Source organism: Acanthopagrus latus, chromosome 15, assembly GCF_904848185.1.
Source record: "Acanthopagrus latus isolate v.2019 chromosome 15, fAcaLat1.1, whole genome shotgun sequence".
Lineage (NCBI taxonomy): Eukaryota > Metazoa > Chordata > Actinopteri > Spariformes > Sparidae > Acanthopagrus > Acanthopagrus latus.
The window spans coordinates 3,411,682-3,424,419 of NC_051053.1; the positions used below are offsets into that span (position 1 = coordinate 3,411,682).

Here is a 12,738-nt window from a genome sequence, read left to right on the forward strand (position 1 = left end):
GTCCATACCAACCAAAACCCTGCAGGGAGCCCACAGAACAAGTACCACTTAATATTTATCCAGAAAAATGGTGCAAATTACAGCCTGTCAAAATCTGAGCCTTAGTGCTTACACACAAAACACAAACTGAAATATTTCTATGACTTAGTCTGCAGATATATAGTTTTCTATTAAATCTTTTCCATTGACAAATAATCCAAACTCCCTTGTTGTGGCACAAAAAGTAATACAAACTCAGTGCTGAAGCAAGTGCAGTTCTTCTTATTCACTATCAATATCACTAGTTATGGCCCTCAAGTTCTTCTTCAATCTAAGGCAACTGCCACTCGTTGGCTTTGATGTTCTTTTTATCAAAACCCACAAAACTTTAAAGTCATGGCTGAAAATATAGGTGCCTTTGCATGTTATTACAAATAATGCACCATTCACCATGAAAAGTTTTGACATTATAGGACCTTTTATCATTAGAACAACAGTGTGTTGAAGTGAAGTGGAACAAAGCGAAGAAGTTGTTCAAATGCCTGAATTCATGCTGATTATACAAAGACATTCTACAACAGGTTGGATAAATTTGTTGGTACCCTTGAGAGCAGGGCTATTCCACTATACTGTTCAGGGGGCTACATTTTCAGTAAGGTATGGGCCTGGGGCAAGACATTTCCCTGAGCGGTTATTCTCATTCTGTATGTACATTTGACACAATGAACCACCACATTTTAAAAACAAATTAATTTTCTACTTTTCTTAGTAACAAATGCAGTGATTTAGCCCCAGAAGTAAACACATACCAGTTTAGCCATCTGAACTAAATTACAGCATTTTGATGATTCCTTGTATGTGTACTCTAAACCTCACTAAATAGTTAAATAGTTGTTGCTTCATGGTTATAGTCATCAAATTAATGACATGAAGTTATAACAAGTTTTTAACCAGAATGAAGTATCTGTCATTTTCAGACATTCATATCTCCACTAGTTTTCACTTTTCTGCAATCAAATCCTGGTACTTTTCTAGTATTAATGTAGTTCAATGACATACAGACGTTATTTGGTCCTGCATAAACTGAGTGCAATTCAAAATAATTTTTTAAATTATCTTGATGTGAGATTTTCTGAAAAAGGATTACTTTAATGTACGTGAAAATTTAGTGAGTGAAAGTGTTGATATTCATTGCATATATATTTATTCAACTCCATTGCCGCTATATTACTGCGTTAACCCCAGTAATTGGTGGGTATTAGGTATAATTTGTTCAGCTCTGGGGACGGCTGAACTCAGCAGGTAGAGCAGATAGGCTAGTGATCCGAAGGCTGATGGTTCAAATCCCCAGCTGTCCCAGGCTGGGCTGAGCTGAGCTGCATGTGGCCTTGGGCAAGACACTGCGCCTGATGTGCAGTTGGCACTTTGTATATATTCAAATATTTTTATTGAATTTTCGATAGTCTAGATTGAGAATTACAGACGTCAGAATTACAATTATTACGTACATATACGACCACACACCGACTGAAGGAAAAAGTAAATAGATAAATAAGAAGGAACAAAAACAAAACAGACAAACAAACAAACAAAACAAAGACAAAAGAGAAAAAAAAACACATTACTTCAAAGGGGGGGGGGGGGGGGATGTTAAGTGTCAGGGTTATCGTTATCTTGTGCAGGCACAGAAAATTTCTCATTCAAACAGTCAACAAATGGCTGCGACACATTGTAGAATTTCTGAGTACAGCCTTGAGAGGAGTATCTACATTTCTCGAGCTTTAAATGTGCGAGTATTTCCTCAAGCCAGTGTTTATGTGTTGGAGCATTAGGGCTTTTCCAGTTAACAAGAATTACTTTCCTGGCAAGAAGTGTGACAAAAGAAACCATACTTGCTTGATTTGCTGAGAGCATGATCCCTCCTGGTGAGGCACACCATTTTGCCATAATTGGATTGGAGCTGATCCTTTTCTTACAAACTTAGGTGATGCCATCAAAGGTAGACAACCAGAAGAAGCTCAACACTGGGCATGACCAAAACATGTGGCCAAGGGTGGCCTCCACCTGGTGACATCTTTCGCATCTTGGATCTACATCGGCATATAGTTTAGTCAGTCTGCTCAGGGAGCCTGTGAAATATCTTAAACTGAATTAGACCATGTCTGATACAGATAGATGATGCGTTCACTCGACTTATTGCTAGTTGCCAGGTCACACCCGGTGTCTGCAGAAGGGAAGGAGCAGGTACATTTTGGACTGTATCATATACAAATTAAACAAAGCCTTTTGTTTGTGGATCCCTGTTAACACAATCATGGACCCATTCTTCCTCTATGGCTACTAGGGAAGGTGACAAACATGTCTTAGTGTAATTTCAAATCTGCAGGTATCTGAAGAAATGGGTGTTTAGAATGTCAAAACGTACCTTTAGATAGTCAAATGAAATAAGGTCATCTTTAAAGAAATCCTTTACACATATGAGACCTCTACTTTTCCACAGCGTAAATGCTGGATCTATGAGAGAGGGAGGAAAGAAGGGATTGGCAAGGATGGGACTTGATAGAAGTGGTTTCTTATGTCCAAAATGTACTCTGAATTGTGACCAGATTCAGAGGGAGTTCCAAATTATTGGATTATTTGTGTGGTAGCACCTGCTAATCGGCATCGGAGGACAAGCCAAGGCAGCCAGTGAGTTGGGCGAGCTAGAATGCTGTTCCATACGTTACCATACTGGTGCCTCATGTTCAGGGATGTTAGATGTCCAATATGAAAGGGCATGAGGGATAGCTGCCCAGTAATAGTGCATTAGGTTTGGTAATGCTATACCCCCATTTTCCCTGGGCCTCTCTAGAAAAGTTTGCCTAATTTGTGGCACAGTTCCGTTCCATACAAAGTTGGATATGTATTTATTAATTTCAGTAAAGAATGCTTTAGGAATGAATGTGGGGATCTGAAAAAGAAATAAGAATCATAGCATTATGGCCATTTTTATTGAGTTAATTCTTCCTGCCAGCGATAATGGAAGGGACGACCATCTTGTCAAGTCTTGTTTAGTCCTTTCCAGTTCCATCTTAAAGTTATTTTTAAAAAGATCCTTGAATCTCTCAATAACATGTACACCTAGGTATTTAAAGGAGTCATATGGGATCTTAAAGGGGAACATGTCAAGAGGCCTCTGCTTTGCAGCCACAATTATAGGAAAAATTAGTTCAAAAGTTCATTTTGTAATCAGAAATTACCCCAAATTTAGTGATAAGGTCTAATGCAGCAGGTATAGTATCTGGATGTGAAAGGTACAAAAGGAGATCATCACAGTATAATGAAAATTTATGGTTGTGGCCGCATCGGTCTAGCGATATTGAACAATAGGGGTGACAAGGGACACCCTTGCCTTGTACCCCTGAACATTGGAAAATAGTCTGATATAAGGTTATTAGTGCGTACAGAAGCCTGTGGATTAGAATACAAAAGATTTACCCAGCCACAAAATTTCTGTCCAAACCCAAACTTTCTAAGAGCTGCAAATAGGTAATTGTACTCCACCGTGTAAAAGGCATTGTGTGCATCTAATGATATTAGTACCTCTTGCGTGTGACTGTGGTTTGGCGTATATAGTATGTTAAAGAGGCGACGTAAATTGCCAGCCAGTTGCCTGCCAGTCATAAAGCCTGTCTGATCTCTGTGGAGTCACAATGTAGCGGGTCTTTACCCTTTTTGAAAAGAACAGATATAGTTGCCTGCGTCATCATTAAGGGTAAAGTTTTCCTTTGCAAGGCTTCTTCGTGTACTTTGCATAGCAGTTGGCATTTTGCATGGCAGTCCCTGCCATCAGTGAAGGGCGAATGAATGAGCTGGCAGCGAATGAGCTAGTGACTTGTCCAGGGTGTACCCTGCTCTTGGCCAGAGACAGCTGGGATTGGCTCCAGCAAAAAAAATCTGCGACCCCATAAAAGGAATAAAGCAGTAACAGACAATGGATGGATGGATGTTCTGACATGGTCAGTTCTGACATCGCTTACCTAGATATATCAAAGCATTTCTTAAGCAAAAACATTGCAAAAAGAAGATATGAATTTGCCAGTGTATTTGATACCACACAACACACTAGTTACACTACTTGAACATTTGGAACATTATGTCAACAGAAGCCGTTTACAAAAAAGAATTGTGCATTACTAGAGCTGGACACTGAGGAATGAAAAACGTGTACAAACAACAGCACAGCACACTCTGGTGGATGAGGCAGTGGAGTGATTTTACCCTTGGTGCAATACCAGACAGTTGCGCAGAAAAGCCATTCATTTTACCTGCCATAGATCGAGCACCATCTGAAACAAGCATGCTGCTCCAAATCAAGGTGCAGAAGTGGTATTAGGCCCAGCATGTCCTCTCTGAAGCAGCCACCAAAAAAACCCAGAAATAAACAAAGTTGAGCTGTGTCGTAGTTATCAGTGGATTCATCAAAATAGTTGCAAAAATGGTTGTGGCCAGTACATCTATTCCTCTTCCAGTTGATGTTCCTGACATGGGTATTGGCTTGATGCATGATATCACCAAATGTATAAAAATCCACAGATCAGGACAATGTCCATACTGGTACACAACTTTAACACCATGCATACAATGCACACAGTCTTTTTTTGTCTGATTATTTGGAGAGCGGTTATCATCATTGGCCATGGTCCTTGAAAACTCCCTCTAGCCTAAATTGCACATTGGCAATGTCCTCTCACAACTCCAAAGCAGCTATTGTATCATGTGGCACAGCCATCACGCACAGATATAGCTCTTAGGTCACACACTCTCACTTGAAATCACACCACTTAACTCATCCAAAGTGCACTGCTCTGAACTCACTGCCATAACCTCTTTTCACTGTCTGCCATTTCACCTACTCCATTTCCTTGTTAAAGCCAGAATTGAAGCCCCCAATAATGTTTTCCATCTGTAAGTTCAATCAATCATTACTTCAAGTTCACGATCTGCAGAATTTCACTTCATGTTCTTCAACTGCTTCTTTGGTTGTAACATTTCTCCTCAACATTAAACTAAATGCTTGTCCTTTATATGCAAACCAGGTAATCAGGGGCTTGTTTAGAGCCATTTATGGTGCGTTGTGGGGATGGTCAGACAGCTCGCGCTGGTGCTGGTGCTTTCAGGATGATTGAAAAGTATGAGGAAAATAAGCGTGGTACAAGACGCACATGGAGTTTTATAAATCTGACCAAAAGACTGCCTATGGATGTTTCCTGTTTTGTGTGTACACAGATTTCTACACCTGAATATACACAGAATTTTAAACATTTGGCCCCGTCTCTGTGATGATCCATAACTACCTCCTCAACTGCAGCGTTACAATTGTGCTGTCTCCACTTCAGTGAACGGCCACTTCTTTTAACCAAGGATCCATGCCAGCCAGAGAGATGGTGCTATTGCTCTTTGCTGGTTAGTACAACACAGCTACGATTGTGGTTTGCTGTCAGAGTTGCTGGTGAACTTCTGAAACTGCCGGATAAATTTGGGATGTATTGTGCCTTCGCAGGTTGTGATCCTTTGCAAAGAAAGTGTACTCATTGCAGAGCAAACATATTGGCTTGCCCTCAGCAGTTTCAATAAACACATATTTCTTAGTCCCGTCGCTTTTGAATTCACAATTTTTAGCATCAAATTTTCTTTTCTTCAGTGCCAACAGTGACACTGTGCTAAATTGGTTTTCTGGATACTCTTGCTAGCTAGCTACAAGTCTGCAACAATTGCACCATGTCTGCACCAAGGCAGTCTTTGATCATCCACAATACATTTTTTTAGGCTGCTGATTACAGCATAGGACCATGATCTTATGTATGATGGGAGTACTGCTAGTTTGAAGGATTTACTGTGGCAAAAAAATCAGTCAATCAAAATATTTTATTTAATTGGAACAGAGCTGATCGGCGTTTTAATCTGATTTAACTGTCTAACCAGCCAGCGAGCCACCAGTCGAATAGACCTGCATTAGAGGTTGTAAGTACTTAATTTGTAGTCATACTTTATATAGGTATAATATGTAACATATGCACACAAACGTGTCTTAAATCATCTATACCTGTTTTATATTTTGTCGTGTTGTGTAATTACATTGTCTCAAACGTTTCCAAGAATGTTCAAACTCAGAGAAATCTGTTAAAAGTTAACAATGTGTTTAATGTATGCCACCACAAGAAACACCAGATAATAGAGTGAAGGAATGTTTTCCTGTTTGAAAAAAACAAAAACAAAACAACAATAAACACAAAAAACCCCAAATGTGTATGATTGCATGTACTAATGAACTTGATACAAACCCCTGTCCTCTTTTCCCTGAGTCAAAGTACCTTGAGGGGCCACTGTAAAGCAACGTGGACCAATTCATTTGAAAACGAGGGTCCACGTAGGTCTGGCAACAGTCAGGATCATTGCGGATACCTCGCAAAACCTCATCTTTGACAGATATATATCTCTGGTTCAATTCTGCGCTGGTTGGATCATTTCTTCCTACCAAAAATCTGGAAACTATTCATGTTTCACGAACAGTTTATTTAACTGTAACTGGCATCAAAAAAAAAAATCTCTCTCCTGCCTTCACCTCATTGAAAACTTGCTGCTAAGATTTTGACTCTGGCTAAAAAACAAGGTCACCGGCCCCCTGTTGCTTTTGAACTGATTTTAAGGTATATTACTTACAGTGCCTTGAGAGGTTTCGCCCTGAGGTATTAAACAAATCAATTACTGCCTTGTGTCCCTACGTGCCCCATGAGATCCCTGGATGCATATCTAGTTTAGTTTGCAGGCAGGATTCCTTGTCTCTGGAATTACCTAAATGGAGCTTAGGGCTGCAAACTCAATCTGGGCTTTTAAATAGCATTTATTAAAAAAAAAAAAAAAAAGAAAGAAAAAACACAGTGTATTCATTTGCTTTAGGATATTTTACCCTGGGTTACCCTCTTTGGGTTTTTATCACACATTCAGTGTGTCTGTGGTGTGGCTTGCATACATTTAGTTATGGTTGTGGTATAACCTATTCTGTGTTTTAAAGGTGTTATGGTATTATTGTAAATCCCTTCATAACCATATTTCAAGGGTGCAACATAAATACATTTTATTATTATCACTATCATCATTATAAAATGAGGCCATTATAGAATAGAACACCATCCCTACCATAAAAAGAAGGAGGGTCAGTGATGTTTGACAACTATTTTGATGCCCCATACCTTACACTTCTAATAACGTCAACATAACACAGACAAAATCATTTGTTTTTTTAAGGTAGAACAGTACTAGTTTGTTTGGCCACATCTGTATATTAAAAACAAATCTGAGATTGCTCCTGAAGGCTGGAATTCTTATCAAAATTGCACATGTGTGCTTCTGTAACATGATAAACATCCAAGCAGCAGCACCAACAGTAAACAAGTGCAGAGGGTGAGTGAAACATTAGCTTATCTTACCTGCCTAACTGGTTCAACTCCTGACCTTTATCAAAGATTAGCTCCACATTCTGCTTTCTCCATTTCTTTAATTTCACACTAGCTTCATTTCATAGTGTGAACTTTGATGGATAGAACATAAATATCGCAAATGCACAACATATAAGCGAGGGCAGTGCAGTTTCTGTGCTTATGAATCTGGGTAGCATTTGTTCTTTTGACATTCAATTAAGAATCCAAAATCAGAAATGAAAAATAGATTAGATGTTTCATTATTTTGTCATAAATCTGATACCAAAACACAAATATAAGTTCGAAATAAAGGGCCACAGGCCAAATTTCATTTTGATATCTAATTTATCCAAATTGTTTGACCCCAAAGTTATTTATTATAGCTTTATTGAGGCACACAGTAGGTCACACAGTAGGCCACACAGTAGGCCACACATTAGGCCTCAACTTTATCACTCCCTCTAGTTGTCCAGGGTACTGGTGGGGGGTGCAATACTAGAGAACAGCCAAGAACGGGCATTCAGCCATGTGCAAGAGTCCCACTAATTCCTACTAATTCCTACTATTTGTCCTATGTTTGGCATGTGATAAGAACCAGCCAGAGGCAGAGGTGAGGTGATGCAGTGAATTATGAGCCAGTTGCTCTGCCACCATGGTGAAAAGACCAGATGGTAGAGTTGAGCTGCCCTGCTGGCTTGTCCCCTCTTGCTAACAAGCCCAGACACACTGCAGTTGCAGTGAAGAGTGGCACTAGGGGATGAATGACGCCAAGAGGAGCAGCAAAAGACCAGGAGAAGGGCCTAACCCCTAAATTCCACAGTTTCACTCTGGTCTATGTGTTTACTTTCACTGGCTCTGCTGTGTTGCGTATCTGCTCTGTTTCAGACCCTTCCCTTCCAGAGCAGAACACAGGGCTTCTATTTCTGCTGGATGCCGGAGCATGATGCAGCAATTCAGCCGAATTCAGCACAGGGCAGACAGGAAGTCACACACCGAAACAACAACATAACATCTGTTTAATTTTGTCCGTGCTGACGCCACCTCAAAAATAATTTTAAAAAGAGACAAAAACAAGCTCTTTTTCTAATCCTTCTGTCGGGAACACTTCGTGTTGTTGTGTTTATCAAACATACCTATAACCGTTCATGCATTATGGTCATGTGTGATTATGTAATTTTCGCAGGAATCCTCTGTCTTCCAACTCCAGCTGTCTGGCAGTGCTGCGGCATGCCAGACTTAAAACACAGCCGGCAGGGTTTACTGGACAAAAGACAATGGAGCAAAACCGTACCAGAACTGTTCCACTACGGACATCAACCAGTAAGAGATTGTAAAGCTACAGCTCAGACCTACTGTGCGAGTCACAAATGAGACAAATCAAAAATCAAACTCAAGTTCTAACCGTGGTCCTTCTATCATATTATTAGTTTTGATCCAAGCTTATATATAAAAATAAAGCGTTTTAGGCATCAGATTCATACCCCCCAAAATAACAAATAAACCAATAATTTTCAGATTCTGGATTCTCAATTGAATATCAAAACAAGAATTGACACACAGATTCTTATGTATTAGTGTATTTCTGCTTTATATCATTTGAGAAGTTACATGAAAAATGATCTTTCAAACACTGGTAATGAATAAGGAAGAGAAGGGTAACTCACACCAAAGTTCATAATAGTAGCTGCAGCACTGTGTCTCTCCACAGCAGTGACCAGATTCACAGATGTAGCTCTGGTTGTTTACTCCCTGGCACACCAACTTGGCCTGTAAAAACACAAACACACCACTCTGTGACACACACTGGGTTGATGAAGCTCCTGGAACAACACACAGCATTCCAACACAGTAACAAGAACTGAGATTTATGATAATTTCAAAATCACTGACAGCTGAAGTGAATAACACTACTCATCTAATTACAAATAAAAACCCTTGAATCTTGTCATTTATTTTAATTCCATTTTGACACACACACAACCCACCCAAACACTGACTTACTGACTAAAGTACAACCCTCATGGCAAAGGCACACCCATGTGACAATGGGAGGGAAACGCAGCAGGCATTTATAAAGATTACAATTCTCTACACTAAAGTTCCAAAAACACCACAATCCTGTGAACTGTTTCGGTTTCCATGACAAGCATGAACAATGTCCTAATTGCACCCGAATAGTACAATTCGGTGTAATGTTAGTGATAACGTTAGCCTGTCTGAAAGCGACCACTTGTGGACATGAGTTGGTGTTTTTACATGAAATGTAAGCCAGTAATAACGTATCCTAATGTCAAGTCTCTTGGAGCTAATTTAACTGTGTTAGCAAATGTCAACAAGTGCATGTACTGGTTCATTATTTAGCCTTAGCAAAACAATGATAAGCCTTAATGATACTTCTTGCAATGATTAGGGACAGTCCTACCCTCAAACTCAACAAGTTAACTGTAGCAACATTACTGTGTGTGTCCTAAAGCTGTCTCACTCTTCCATGTAACATGAGTGAGGTGCAGTTCTTTGGGATATTGTTGTCAGATACTTAAGATGTTATAAAACTGCATCAAAGGTCTCTGTACATTTACTCAAGTAGGTTGATGTGCATGTTCAATTTTGAGTTACATGACTGGTTCTTTAGTCAAGTATTTGCAACTTCTTATCTGCTACATTATATGTACTCCGATAGATGTATCTGATGACTTACGTTAGAATTAATTTGCCGATTCAGGTGATAAAGTTAAATAAAAATCAACAAATTAATTGATGTTCTGTTATAGATAAAGCTATCCGGCAATTTAAGAGCAAATAATATGAGATTTCTGTTAAAGTTAAAGTGATGAACACATTAATGCATTAGTAATTATATTCCAGTAGTATGTTATTCTGAAGTGCATTTTGCACTTGCATGTTTTGGAAAGCTAAATGATAAAAGTTCTATTTTAATTAAACACATGCTTTAATGTATTTCAGATCAGCTTTGTGTTAGAGTTTGTGTTATATCAAATTCAAAAGATTCTTATTTTTACTCTAAATGCATATTGGTTTCAAATATCAGTTCTCGGCCTCCTTGATTATTACTAATATTCGCTATCAGTATTGGCTCTGTATAGACAATGTAAATGTTCATGTCTCACTGAAGGTGTTACATGTTGAAAAAAATACAGTAAATATATGATGTAGTCCAGCCCTCCACAAATAAAATGATTACGTGATCATCAAAACAAATTTAATTAACTTCCTGTGAATTAACCAAACTTTAGAAATATACCTGTGTTCACTAGCTCACAAACCTTCATCTCACTGAGCAGAGCCTCTGGAATAAGATATCAACACTGCTGCACTGTCACCTCACTGGAAGCATGTAACACAGGCAATTAATGGTGTAAATGACATGCTGAACTACCATGTACATCCGCAGTAGTCATAATACTCTTCAAGCGAGTCAAATTCTGCAGATTCCTGTCCCATTCCTTTATCACGGTTTTCCACATTTGTACCAAGAGCAGACCTACTTTTCCCATTTCACAGTCTGAGCCGTGCAGAAATATTCACCATGTTCGGCGATGGCATATAAAGTGACCAGTACTGAATGCTGTAAGTCTGTTTATATATCACTCTTAATAGCTCTCCTGTCAACACTTAGTGCAGACCTCTTACATAGTCACACAGTATTATCGCCAGCAACAACGGCAACGTTTGCCATCACTACAATAAACGCATAATTCATTGGATGTTTTGGTTTGGTTTACCTTTGAGTGTTAAAGCTGCCGTGTAGCTACTTTAAATCTTGCAATGCCATTACATTACATTAAAACCAGCATTGTAAATGATAGCCCAAGCTGATGTAGGAAGTGTATTTGGCTATCAATTCTTTAATCGTTGGTGTCACCTGGTGTGAAAGAGAAATCAAAATGCACGTTTTGGTCTATCCCTGCTAATGTTACCTAACATAACAATGCCTAGCCTAACTTTCTATTTAAAAAGCGCTGCCAACTTTAGGAACTTTTCCCATGTTTGTGCCTATTGGGCCAATACGAAAACTGCCCTTAGGTTAGCAGGAAGAGCTTCAAACAAGAAGTCTGCATGCAGCAACCAAAGAATGAAATTCAATTATTTGGAGAATCAAACTCGGGTTATTACATTTTAGCTAACAGACCAGGTTAGTTTAAGTAGCCGTTACGTTACTGGTACGAACGTCGGGTAACAGTTAACATTTGCTGTTTCACTACCTCTGCGACTGTGGCCGCCGTCGCTGAATTGTCTGTCCCAACGTTGATCTTCAGTGACACCATTGCCAATAACATCACAGACTAATATTTCTTTACAACAAAGCAGTTGATAAACAGTCGCATTGTTGACGAAACTTTGGCCTCGTTGGCTAACCAAAACAAAACACGTCCAGCTTAACTTCAACAATTGTTCCCCAGATCGCTCTTCCCCTCTGCCATTGGTCCATTCATGAATAGATTGGTTTCTCGGACGGTGATAGGCTTTTCCTGCTGTCACTCTGAAATGATGCTTCGTTGACGTGTGCATCATCCGTCACTAGGCAAGATGTAATTAAAGGGCGGTTTAAACCAGATTTCTAACTTGGTGACACATTTTGTCACTTAACTCTTGTGGTATCGAGCCAACTTTTTAGTTTTCGTTGTCCGAATTTTTTAGATATCTGTCTGTGATATTTCTCCCACACCAATACAGAGAAGATGACTGTCATAGCCCTTCTGTAGAATCCTTAGTAACTGTAGTAAATAGTATCCTTCTTAACTATCTCATGGTAAATTAATCTGCATGACTGAGAAACTTTTTTTTTTACTTATGTATTTAGGGGTGAACCAGATCTTTGTTTGTTTGGTTGTATGTATGTTCCACAGATTGTAACCTCAGCTTCAACAATAATGTACTCACCAGTCTTAAAATGATCTCACACTTGCTGCCCCCTATGTCTGCGTTTTGTCAGTGGTGTCATATGTGTATCAGGATAGGATGTTTATTACTTGTACTGCTACTTTTTAGTTGCTTTCAACAAAATGCCTAAATAAGTAGCCTAGATCTGTATAAATTAAACAAATGGCCTTGGACACAGGGATGAGCGGGCAGACAAAGGATCAAAGTCTGATAGTTATGAGACAGGAATTCGTATTTTTTTGTAGGCTTTGTCATATGAGCTGATAATGACACAACAAGACAAAAATCTATTTTCTAGGCTAAGGAATGCATGGGCATGTGATTCAAGAATGTAAATTAAAGTGTGGAAGGAGGGTTAGGCTTCAACATTTAGTATAGAAAGTGCAGCTCAGTATAT

General features: G+C 39.1%; 1 long non-coding RNA gene across 2 annotated transcripts; it reads right to left on the reverse strand.

The window, feature by feature from the left end:
• Positions 1–26: 26 nt before the first annotated feature.
• On the reverse strand, positions 27–11,924 carry LOC119033500. Of its 2 annotated transcripts, XR_005079266.1 has the most exons (4): positions 11,663–11,924; positions 9,104–9,206; positions 4,287–4,370; positions 27–2,069 (listed from the first exon to the last, which is right to left on the reverse strand). It is a non-coding gene; the product is annotated as an uncharacterized LOC119033500 (long non-coding RNA). The 2 variants fall into 2 exon arrangements; XR_005079265.1 differs by having other exon boundaries at positions 27–4,370; positions 11,663–11,913.
• Between the last annotated feature and the right edge of the window lie 814 nt (positions 11,925–12,738).